Source organism: Corythoichthys intestinalis, chromosome 19 (assembly GCF_030265065.1).
Source record: "Corythoichthys intestinalis isolate RoL2023-P3 chromosome 19, ASM3026506v1, whole genome shotgun sequence".
Taxonomy (NCBI): Eukaryota; Metazoa; Chordata; class Actinopteri; order Syngnathiformes; family Syngnathidae; genus Corythoichthys; species Corythoichthys intestinalis.
Genome location: NC_080413.1, coordinates 17,695,226 through 17,707,728, shown reverse-complemented (window position 1 = coordinate 17,707,728; position 12,503 = coordinate 17,695,226). Strand labels below are relative to the sequence as shown.

The following is a 12,503-nucleotide window of genomic DNA, read 5'->3' as shown; positions in this document are numbered from 1 at the left end:
GAAAGTGGGCGAGCGAGACAGAGGGAGCGAGATCGGTGAGTTGCGAAAGTGCGCGGGTAGCGCGGAGTTCAGTGGCTGCATCCCCCACGTTTTTGTTTTGGTCAATAAAAGTATCCATGAAGAGCCATCCGACGCCTTTCGGTGTTTTTATGCACGCTGCCACCTTCCTGAGGAGGAAATCGGACGAACCAACGACAACGAGCCTAGTGAATCACCGGTTCACTCCTCACTACAGCGAGGAGTTGAAAACACCGCCAATTACCAAAAAGGGCAGAATTGTTGACACGTGAAAGTGGCATAAAGCCAAAAAAGTAGACAAGAATAGCCAGAGCCTGGAATTTTTTCAAGGAAAATATGGAGGGTGCCACTGTGTGTACTCTTAGCTAAGCTGAGCTCGCATACCACGGTAGCATGTCGGCTATGAACGAACACTTGAAGCGCAGTCACCAAAGTATAATTTTCGAAGACAACAAGAAACAAAAAGCTAGTGGATTGTAAGTCCATACAACTTTCTATTTTTTTTTTTAAATGGAAGTTACCGTTATGTGCGTCGTATCAACGTACAATTTTATTTAATAAATAATTAATATATATAATTATATAATTTTTAAAAATTATTATTAAATTTATTAGGATCATGGAAGATCCCACTTGGGGAAAATATATACATATAACCTGTATATACATAATAAAATATACATGGAAACAGCACTGGCCTGCTTACTGTAATCCATGACTGCACTAACGTTAGTTTATATTATAAAGTATAATTGTGTACATACATTTTGTAGTATACTATAAATTTAATACTATATATTTAATTTTTGTTACTGTGAGTATGTGTGCCTCACATTCAAAATAATTGTGGTAATATTTCAGTGTGCCCTCTACTTTATCTATTTTCAGGTTAAAACAAACAAAAGTTGAAGTTTTTCGCCTCCCGCAAAAATGCGGAATGCACACCAGAAAAAGCATCTGAACTCGCACAAAGTATTCTGAAAATGGTTGTCCGGGACATTGCAATTCATTTTAACATTTAGAACAATGTAGACAATGACATACCACAAAAAGAGTAAGAATTGTTTTGGCTCCTATTAAAGAGTCGAAGTCTCAGTGTTTCCGTTTACATTTTTTTTGCACTAGTTAATGCCAGCAGCATTTGACCTCATTGTTTGTGATTTATTATTATTTGTTATTTATTTATACATTAATAAAGAATGTAGGTGTTCCAAAATGTTTTTGTGAATTAATAAGCTTCAACAAAAATTTCATTATTAAAGTAGAATTTAAAAAAATAAATAAATAAATAAATTATTAGATTTGTCGACTAATCGTAAAAATAGTCTGCTGACTAATCAAGATGAAATTAGTCGTTTGGGACAGCCCTAAAAATATACAATGAAATCTTCCATAATCCGAACCTGTTTAGAAATATTACAGTGGCATAGTGTTTTTACTGGCATTTATTCATCAGTGTCACAGATCGCCAGTTATAAATTAAAATTAAAATGTCACGATTGGGTATTCTCTGCAATTTTCGGATGAGAAAATGAAGTCCGATGTATAAAGTCTGTTGACCTGTGTACGAGTCACTGGTTGAGCTGTCCGCCACAAAATGTCAAACTGTTGCGTTGTTGGTGGATGCAAGAGTGTTGCAAGTTAAGATTTAGGAATCTCCAGATATTACATTTCCAAAAGAGGACGCACTTCGACGTGTCTGGGTGAGATTTGTGCAGCAAACCCAGGGCGATTTTCAAGAAACTAGACCAGGGGCTGTTGTGCGTTCATGACATTTGAAGAGTATCATGGTACCAAGACATACGATCGCTTCGACACATTTTTTCGACATCCGACGTAAAATTTGACTCGCCATTTGTTTCTACATCCGACAACATGCTCGAAATATGACGATTTATGACAGCGCCGTAGTTTGTTTTCCCGCAAGACGGACGCACGGCAGATTTTCTTGTGAGAGAAATCAACATGGGTTCCAAGAAAGTTAGTGCAGGTGGTGAAAAAAGGAAAAAGGTGATGCTTACGATTGAAATGAAGATGGAAATGATTAAAAAAATATGAGCGTGGTGTGCGCGTCTGTAAACTGGCTCGACAATACTGCCATAGAATGTCTACGATCTCGACGGTCCTCCTCTGAGGTGACAATTATTATTGTGGTAACATTGCCAAAGAAATTGCCGGCTTCGTCAGGATTTTAATCATTTATTTCAGAACTTGTGCAACACAACACACCTAGTGTCCGCCACAGTTGAGGCCAAATACAACAAAACATTAAAAGAGAAATTCAGTCTGGCAAACTTCAGTCTGGCCTTCAAGTTCTTCTTGGAGAGCAAAAGTTTCCTCCTTGCACACCTCCCATGAAGTTTAACTTAAGTCCCTTTCTGATTGTCGAGGCATGCACTTTCACATCAACAGTAGCAAGAGCCCGCTGTAGGTCCCGTGATGACATTTTAGGGTTTTTGGAGACTTGTTTTGGCATCTTGCAGCCTGCTCTCGGGGTGAAATTGCGTGGTTGTCCAGACCTGGGAATGTTCGCGGTTAGGGTTGAATGTCCTCCACTTGTAGACTACTTTCCTGACGGTGGAATGCCTGATTTTTTCTTTTGAGATCTTTTGAAATCCCTTACCAGAGTCATAAGTGTCTACACTATTCTTTCTGAAGGCCTCCGACAGCTCCTTTTATCTCACAATGGCGTTTTCTCTCACTTCAACAGCCAGGGGCACACCAAATTAAATGTGAGGTTTAGATGCACAAGTTACTGGACCCTACACTCTTCCATAAGTGGGTCAAAAATGACCCTTATTAGAACCTGATCCTGTTCAGTTGGATTTCTCGGTGGACAACTGCCACTGCCACCTGGACAATAGTCTGGGTCCTCATCATCAGAAGTTTCGGACACTTGAGTCCAACCCCGTCACTGCCTCTCTATCATCCAACATCTGTAGGACCATTAAAGCTGTAAATCTATCAGCTATGACAATTTGGATAAGGAAACATAAGAGTAGTGTTTTCAATAGATCAATATGTAGCTGTATAAATAAATACACACACACACTATATACATATATACAGTAATGTTAGCTAACTTAGGCTAGGTTCTTACCGCATGTCTTGATGCATGAATCCGATTTTTTCGTGTTTTTGCGACTCGACTGAACGGGAAAACTTGCATAAAAGTGGACCATTTCAAATTCGATCTAGGTCCCTTTCGTATGTGGTTAAAATCCCATCCGGGCCACATTTTTCCAGAATGTGACTGCGGTCTGAACTGTCAAGTCCCCCAAATTGGAATTCATACAGCAATTAACATCAGCAAAGAGCGAGAGAGACAGGGCGCAACGGTAGCGGTGCAGCTGTGCATTAGCGCCTAGCTTGAACGCGGATTTTGGGGAAGGAGCGGGCTTGACAACAGTCATAAAAAAATAAAATGGGTTGATGATGAGTGAGAACGCTTGGTTTTCTCTCTGCTCCAATGCTCCTGCGCCTGCGGGCCAGTTTGCTCAGTGCATCTCGGACTGCGAATTAGAGCGCATGTGTGATACTTGAACAGGCTCAATGGACGAAGGCAATCTGAACGGGCACGCCAAAAAAACAGATATGACAAAAAAATCTGAATTGTGCATGAGGACCAGCGGTAGGAACCTAGCCTTAGTTAGCTAGCTAGTTCTGAAGTAGTTAATTTTTTGATAAATAATAATAAAAAGTCATGAATGACACACGCACAAAATACCATACGGACATAATACTTACGGTACACATATCAGCTCTTGCCGTGTAAAATAATCTTAAGGATGTCACTTTTTACATACCTAGTCTGTGTGGTCCACGGTAAATTTACTCCTGACAGCCAAAGTTAATATGAATGAAAGATTCCCATTGGATTCCATAGAAAATGCATGTGGGTCATTTTTGACCCACTTGTGGAAACTTAGGGTAGTAATACAAAAATGACAATTTCTTCAAATGTTCAAAAAGTTCATCAAAAATTTGAATGGCATTATATCAAAAACGTTTTTTGAGGAATACCTGGAATAAGAATTGATAACAATTTTTCAATCCGAAGATATTTCAAGAAAACAACCTCACCGGGTAATTTTTGACCCACTTATGCATCTAAGGGTCAAATAAGGCGAGCCTCCTTCAAAAGACTGGGTACTGATGTTCTTATCATGTGCACCCGATGTGATACCACTCTGTGTGATTGTAGCCGTTTTAAGTGGGATTGAATGTGGAGGTGTCTTAATTTATTCCTCAACAGAAACTGAATTTATTTAAAATTGCATTTTACAGAAAGTTATTTATAAAAAACATTGTTTTTACTTGAATCTCTCAGGATTGATAAAATTGATATTAAATATCCATATGACTAAATATGTAAGAAAACACACAGCTTCCATAGGGTGTCCTGATTTTTTCACATGACTGTATGAATCTTGACCAACAAATAAAATATCTCATACCTGAAAAGATGCAGGAAGTCTGCCAATTTGGTTCAAAGTAGCAATTTTAGGGTCATTTTGGCCCCTTTTTTCGTTGCTGAAAATTCAGTCACTGTTACTTAGCAGCAATGCATTCACGAGGTAAAGTATATCATGAGTAGATACATAAAAGTCTAAAAAAGTCAAGACTAAAAAGACACAGGATGTCTGCCATTTTTGTTCAAAGAGCCAATTTTCTTGTCATTTTGCCTTTTCTTTCTTTTGGCGAAAATTCAGCTCCCCCAGCCAGTTTCCACTTATGTAATTTGTCAAAAACGTCTATCATGACAAGACCTATAATAATGACTGAAGAAGCCATGGTTGGAAAGACAAAGGAAGTCAGCTATATTGGTTATAAAGTGGTACTTTTGACCTCTTCTTCGTGGAAAATTTAGCTGCCACAGGCTGTACCACTTAGCAACATGATATTTACTGCATGTCTAAGTTTTGGGAGAGCTTGGCGGTAACATTTCGTGAATCGCCATAAAACCCAAAACGCTAATACTGCTATTGGAAAACGTTACTTTGCTTCCATGCTGGCTAGTGTCTGCACCGAATCAATACACAACTGACATAAAGCGGCCCTCTTCTTTAAAGCAACACTAGGGAACTTTCAGTTTTGGTGGATTTTAGCGGTGTAGGTGGACAAAAGAGGTAGTTTTGCCTTAAAGGGGAAGTTCGGAATTTTTGACATCAGGCTTAACCTTCAAGTTAGGGAGGGTTTAATTAGTCAGTGGAGTTGATTTCAAAACAATTCGTGCAATTTGTTAGTTTTTTATTATTTTCAGAGCTCCGGAGAGGCTAAGCTAACGCAAGTTAGTAGTTCCCACCTAGCATGTCAGTAAAATAACATATACAAGCAGGAGATAATGCATGCAATCAATAGTGTTGGCTATGTTTTCAGAGTAAAGTTATTAAAACTTACCATTGCATGTCAATAACTGCAGTATGAACAGCAAAATTAGTAATTCAGCTGCTTTGCAGAGAACAGGCTGCCTGGGCAAGCAGGGCGGAGGGATATCACATTGGTCTTTTCAGCGCTGATTTTTTTTTTGGTAATATGTTTGGTACGACATTGTTTTGGCTGCATGGGATTTTTGAACATTTAGCTGAATTTTGAATTTATTTGACTATGTTAGATCTGTTAATATTGCTTTTTATTGGCATGCTAGGAGGGGACTATTGGTTTGCGTTAGCTTAGCAACTCTGGAGCCCTGAAAATAATAAACGAACAAACTATAGAGATTTTTTTTTCATCAACACCACAGACTAATTAAAACCCTCCTAAATCAAAGATTAAGCCTAATGTCAAAATTCCTGAACTTTCACTTTAAGGAAGACTGCATTTGCCGTGAGGACCAGCGCACAGTGTTGTAAAATCCTGATCTCCCAGTCTCATGTAGTTGGATTGAACGTAATTTCAGTTTCCAGCAGATTAGTGAAAGCTGAATAGTGAAGAGGTAATGAATCCAGCTGTGGCTAAACAATATCATATGACCATGTTGAAAATAAGAAAAGTTTGATATTGTACCGTTTTCCCCCACCGGCCCTCCTCCCAAGCAGTCGCTGACGACTTCAGGTGAGGGGTCACACTAGTGAGTGAAAGCCGGGCCAAAGTTTATTTTTGAGTGTCCTTTTATCCTGATAGCCTCCCTTTATTCTTTTTTTCCTTTTTTTTTTTGTCTCCACAGACGAAACTATTTGTCTCATTTGTTGCTCTGCCACCTTTGCAGAATTCATGCAACCGCGTTCGCATTGACTTTCGTCCTTATAACGAAAGGGGCATGTGACGTATGCCGTAAAGCAGTCAGCACATTTGTATTTTTTTTTGTGTCGCAGGGTTCCCGCCACCCTCCTCAAAGTTAATTGGAGTCGGTGAAAGCGATACAGACCCCCTCAGGCCATAATAGCGGTGTCGTTCAAGTAGTTGTCAGTCGACATATGATCATATGTAATGAAAATATTTTTTACAGGTTAAAAAGTTCCTTAGTGCTGCTTTACGTTTGACCCTTGACCCCTCCAGACAACATTGTGTGATTGTCCAATTACTCACATAGAGGGGAGAGCAGGGCTCTATCAGACGTGCTGCATCCACAAAGACTTGCTTGAGGCTGGAACTGTCATCCAATGGCGTTCATTTGTCTATTGTCTTAATGTGATCGCATGTATAATAACCTTTGATCACATGACTAGTTTAATTTTGTCACTTAAAGTGAACCAAACAAACATATCAAATATGAGCGTACGAGAGCAAATCTTAATTCGACCAGATGGAATACTAGTCGATGAAATGCTGGCGGTCAACATAAATTGGCACCCTGCCTCCTCTCTTCCTACCACAATCCAACCTTCCCAGGTAGTCACAGGTGGTATTAATCAGGTGAGAGAGTGACAGTGACACACCCACTCCTTACACACGCACACTCATTAACCCTTTGCATACCAAAACAAGTAGTGCTCAAATGCCTGCCTCTAACACAGACCTTTAAAGGGAACCTCGGACTTGAAAACTTGTAGGCTATAATTAGCCACAATTGATCTATTTTACCAAACTATGTTATTAGAAACACACGAAATATCGCCACTGATTTAAAAATCTAATATTTATTACAAGTTTTGACCTACAGACGGCGCCATGTTTTATGACATAGATTGTCACAGTCACTCGACGAATACTACCCTGTTACTGCAATTCCTTCTACGTGGCGAGATGTCCAACACATGCGCTCATCGGTTAAAAGCGGCGAGTACTTACTATTTGTGTTTTTATTGAGTCTTTTATTACCTTTTCATTGCCTCAAAATACGTTTTGCATGTGTTTCCCTCTCATACTTTTAAGCATAGTGTTTTGTTGTTGGTAGCTTTAAAGCAGATTGTTGATCTGTTGACCACATTAGTCACGTAGCATATTTAAACAACCCCCATTTTATATGACTATGTTTAAGTATTTTCTTTAGGCATCTTTAGTATGTTCTGTTTGGTATGTTGGGTGTCAAATTCGCCTCTTGTAGCACGTTTTGGCAGAACACTTATTGTTTTCCTACTCTTGTCACGTCTCATCCCGTCTTTCCTGTTCATTTTGTTTTTGCTGCTGGTTTTGTGACATATCGACAGTGCTGTCAAGCTCATTATTGTTCCTCTCGGCTTCATATTGAAAGGGTTGAACAGATGACATGTTTATGTCGCTAGAGTCATACTCTGGAAGCCCAGCATCGTAACCATGTGACATCACCGCCCTGCGACGTCACAAAAATGGCAACCTACTGGTTAACAAATTTTCCAAATTGTATAAAAACGAAAACATCAAAAGGGGTTTCAATGTCAAATTATTTAACCTCATAATAACGTTTATCTTTTAAGAACTACACGTCTTTCTATCCATGGATCCTTCTAAGTACAGTAGATATAGTTGACCAATGGCGGACATAAACAAAAACTACAATCCAAATGAAAGAATTCTATTATGATTATAGATGTCCCGATCGATCGGGATGCCGATCACGTCATTTTCAAGGTATCGGAATCAGCAAAAAAATATCGGACATGCCTATTTTTAATATACAGTATATATATTTTCTTATAATTAAATCGTTTTCTAATTGTATTTAACGTGACAGACAAAATGTCTTACACTCATCCCGAGTCTTTAGTTTTGGCTTAAAGTAGGGCTATCAAATTGATCGCGTTAACGGCGGTAATTAATTTTTTTTTCAATTAATCATGTTAAAATATTTAACGCAATTAACGCATGCGCTGCACGACTCACGTATTGTCGCGTTCAACCTATATTGGCGCATTTTTATCTATATATAGAGCTAAAAGGCAGCGTAAAATAAGTAGAGTGAATTTTGGCAGTCTTTGGAGCCTTTTTTTAATTGGCTAAAGCGTTAAAATCCCCCTCTCAACAATTAGAAATACTGTGGGAAGCAATGTGGGGAACAAAGGTAGTAGTTGATCTTTTTCTTAACACCCTATGTTAGTTCCCAAAGCACAGAAGATATATCAATTCGTGCCACTACGCACAGTCATAGTTACACTTCCCATCATGCATTTGGGCAGAACAGTTAAAGCTGTAATGTGAAGTAATTTCATAACATGCCAAATAGGGTCACAATTAAAGTAATTTAACATTGTCCAACAAATAAAGCATGAAAAAATAATTTATATGTTGTATATTTGACAAAATAATCGCGTTTCCGAAGTTCGAGCCTGAAAAGGGACGAACCCGGAAGTGATACGTCACACCGAGAACAGCGATGGCAGCGCTCCATACGGCCGCCATACAAAGCCCTTCAAACAATGATTCAAACAGCGATATATCGAGCGCAAGGGAGGAGATCCAAGTTTTTGAAGAGTTGGAGGAAGAGGAGGAGGTTGGAATTTTATGTTGGACCGTACATGGGATATTAGCCAGAAGCTAATCAGGATGCAAACAATGTGCTCAGACTACTTGACATGGAATGGAGACAAGAACCATCGAGATTAAAAGATTGGTAAGATATAGGCTGTTATTATTTTCATGATTTGAAGATGCAGGCATTTGCACATAATTTTATGTTTTTGTCTATCTGATGACATTGTTTAAAAAAATAATAATCAGACTGCACGTTCATTTTGGCAGATCCGGCAGCGCTCATGCATATAAAATAATAATATAAAAACGTTGGGTGGGGGGGAGGAGGAGATGAGTCGTTGATAGCTTTCTCCACTTTATTGTGGCAACAATAAGAAAACAAAATAATAGCGGACTGCCGCCACATTCGACCGCGATGCTTTGCTTCTCGCTCATCTCCGCCTCACCTCGTACTACCAGCTATTACTACTTCCAGTCTCAGCGTCTCTTAAATGGATCATGCATAGTGTCTTGTTATGAGCGTTTTGTTGACAAAGGTATTGAACACACGACGTGCTTACAACTTTGTTTCTTTATTAACACATGGAGCTAACAGTAGCTGGGGCTTTCGGCAGTAAGTGGCGTCTAATGGCGTGAGGAAATGTAGTTTTTTCACACAAGCCAACGGATTACAAAGCACCACTTCAGTGTTGTCCCGAGACTACATTTCCCATGATTCACTGTGTGACTTGAGCCGCTCTCTGATTCGCTGCGAGATTGACTCAATGCCAACACGCTCGCTGTCACCTGTCAGCGGCTCTCGCGAAACAAACTAGAAGGCTATCAAGCGATCACCGTGAAAGAAACGCCGCTACAAATGCAATGCAATGCTTGAAGCATGAAGATGGAAATATATAATACAAATACACAAACTCACCGGTGGTGTAAACCTGCCGCTGTCAACGCTCTGGGAGGTCGCATTTCACAGCATTCTGCCGCGGTCGGTCCTCCTCGCCAGCTGTTTGCTCGCCATTCACGGTCGTTTGCATTTGATCGCTAGTCTGATACACTCCCGCTTTTTCGGTGAGGTCTTTTGTGTTTATTCGTTATTTGGCTCGAGTGTATGACGTGGCACTCGCGGGGTTTCCGCCGCTATCGCCATTTTGGAAGCGGGAAACATAAACAGTGAGGCATTTCAACACAGGTCGCTCTTTAAAAATGGTTGGAAATTATTGTGCGGTAAAGAATTGCAACAACTGATCGAATAGAAAGGAGAATGTACAGCTCGACGGAACACCATTGAGTTTCTTCCGGATCCCTACATGGAGAAAAGGCGAGGGGAAAGGTCATATCTGAACTTACCAAACATCGAAGAATGGCATGGGTGGCTTCGATCAGAAGGAAGGGCATAATGTTTGATTCTCCAGTTACACACAGAGTTTGCTCTATGCACTTCCACTCCGGTAAGTTAATTTCGTTTGTTTACGCAAATTTCGGTAACTTTATGCCCTAAGTCGGCCTGCTGTTAGCTATAGCTACAGCTAAACAACTAGCATGCATACATGTGCATTGTCTTCATAAGACATAATTCCTGTTGTTGCTAAATGAAAAAGCTGTAATATTTTGACATGAGAGAGTGGCAAAGAATTTGTACACAGGCTACATTTTCTGCAACAAAAAAATTGTATATCCGTGGTCACAGACTAATGTAAACACACATTGCCTACCTTTGCTAGAAAGATGGTGTTGCCGTTTGCTATGGTCATAATGTGCAGATCCTGCACCCATCCGCAGCAAAACTGTTCGTAGCTTTGTAGCGATTTGTAGTTTCGGAATTGCTGATGAGTGGAGTAACTTACACCAAACACTAAATACAGCATGATGTCCATTTCGCGTAGTGGTGGAAGCTTGTCGACATCTTTTTTCCATTTGTGTTCAGCTGGCTCGTAAGGGTCAACATTGTTCACATCCTTAAAATTGCTCACATATCTGTCCTTCGCCGTGGTAACAAGTTTGTCTCTGTATCAAACTGGCAAGTTTTCCTTACTTTTTTCTATCTTTGGCACTCGTAGTTGAATTGTATTTGCGTTAAGTTTAAATGTCCCGTGATGCAGACGTGCTCCCGAAATGGCTGCGTTGTCTCGCATGATCCCGTGCTGCTGTGATGTAAACGCTCGAGCCAAATTAGATCGTTTTTGTTCACCACTGTAAATAAGAGCACTGAAACAATAGGTGTAAGTCGCCATTTCTGTTCAACCCGTTTTCTCCTGTTTTGTTTAGCATAAGAAGCTAGGTTAGTGGCAGTCTTTTCTTTGTTCTTTTTCATGATCAGGGTTTAGTTAGCGGGTGGGGTTCAAGTGTAGATTCCTTTTGTTTGTTGTGTTGGCCTGGGCTTACCCTGAAGCCGCGCTTCATCCACATTTTGTACATATTCATTGAGAGTTTGATTGTTGTGTAAATAAATTTGTGCCACTTGTGAAATTGTGTGGCTCGTTTTATGTTACGCCCTCCGCGAGCCGTCCTTGGGACGTAACACTAGCGAACATAGCAACAACTATGCCACGACTATTGCCACGAGTTGGCTTTCGGCTAACGTCGCTAGCTTCTACTGTACATTCCACAACAGTTGGCAGCTCTGCTTTGACAAAGTCATCAGTCATCTATCCAAAAATCACACTTACTTTTTGGCAAATGCTTGATCATAAGCAGACCGGTTAAGGAAGCAGGCATCTTCCAAGTGTTTGCAGCAGAGAAGACTACTCGATGATGGTGTGAAATTCATTCGCTTCGTGCGAACGAAAGATGTCCATTTACGTGCCCTGCTATCCTTTGGCCACTCATACAACTTTTCACTTGAGTGAGAACAAAACATCGCCACACACCGCCGTGGCATCTTACCGAGAAGCAATGCAACAAACAATACTGTTCTATGGCGGACTTCGCTCGCACTTCCCGGTGTGACTTAATTTCCGAAGATTTCCGAAGAAAAGCATTTTCGTTGTCAAGTGCGCTGCCATGGGTTAAACAAAGAATCTGGAAGGGTTGCGTTAAAAAAAACTAATGAAAATATGCTTATAATTGTTTAGCCATTGATGTTATTCAAAAACATGGTTGGCCAACCTTAGTTCACATTTCCCCTTTAAATGGCTACAGTATCATTTATTGAAAGCTCAACAAATACATTAGATGGCAATATTTTGTCACAATATACAAAGTCACATTTATCCTTTAAGAATTACAAGTCTTTCTATCCGTGGATCCCTCTCACAGAAAGAATGTTAATAATGTAAATGCCATCTTGAGGATTTATTGTCATAATAAACAAACACAGTACTTATATACTGTATGTTGAATGTATATATTTGTCCGAGTTTTATTCATTTTTTTCTTAATGCAATGCCAAAATGTATATGATCGGGAAAAATTATCGGGAATGATTGGAATTGATTCGGGAGCAAAAAAAAAAAAAAAAAGCAATCGGATCGGGAAATATCGGGATTGGCAGATACTCAAACTAAAACGATCGGGAGCAAAAAAAACGATCGGAACAACCCTAATTATGATTATTCTCAATTAAATCAACCATTTCATTTTTAATTCCTCACCAAATACTGAAAAAGTCTATCCATCCATTCAACACAAAACTTTCAGGGAAAATAGCTTCAACAGTGTGTGTG

General features: G+C 39.7%; 1 protein-coding gene across 7 annotated transcripts in view; it reads right to left on the bottom strand.

Moving 5' to 3' along the window:
* The window catches only part of LOC130907443 (MAM domain-containing glycosylphosphatidylinositol anchor protein 2-like), a 459,232-nt gene that overhangs the window by 375,357 nt on the left and 71,372 nt on the right, over positions 1–12,503 (bottom strand). For 2 of the 7 annotated variants that reach the window (XM_057822541.1, XM_057822542.1), the window contains exon 1: positions 6,547–6,816. The exons of the other annotated variants lie outside the window; for them this stretch is intronic. The gene's annotated coding sequence lies outside the window, so the exon portion shown is untranslated. Of the gene's footprint in view, positions 1–6,546; positions 6,817–12,503 lie in introns of those variants that run through there. 7 annotated transcript variants of the gene reach the window in all.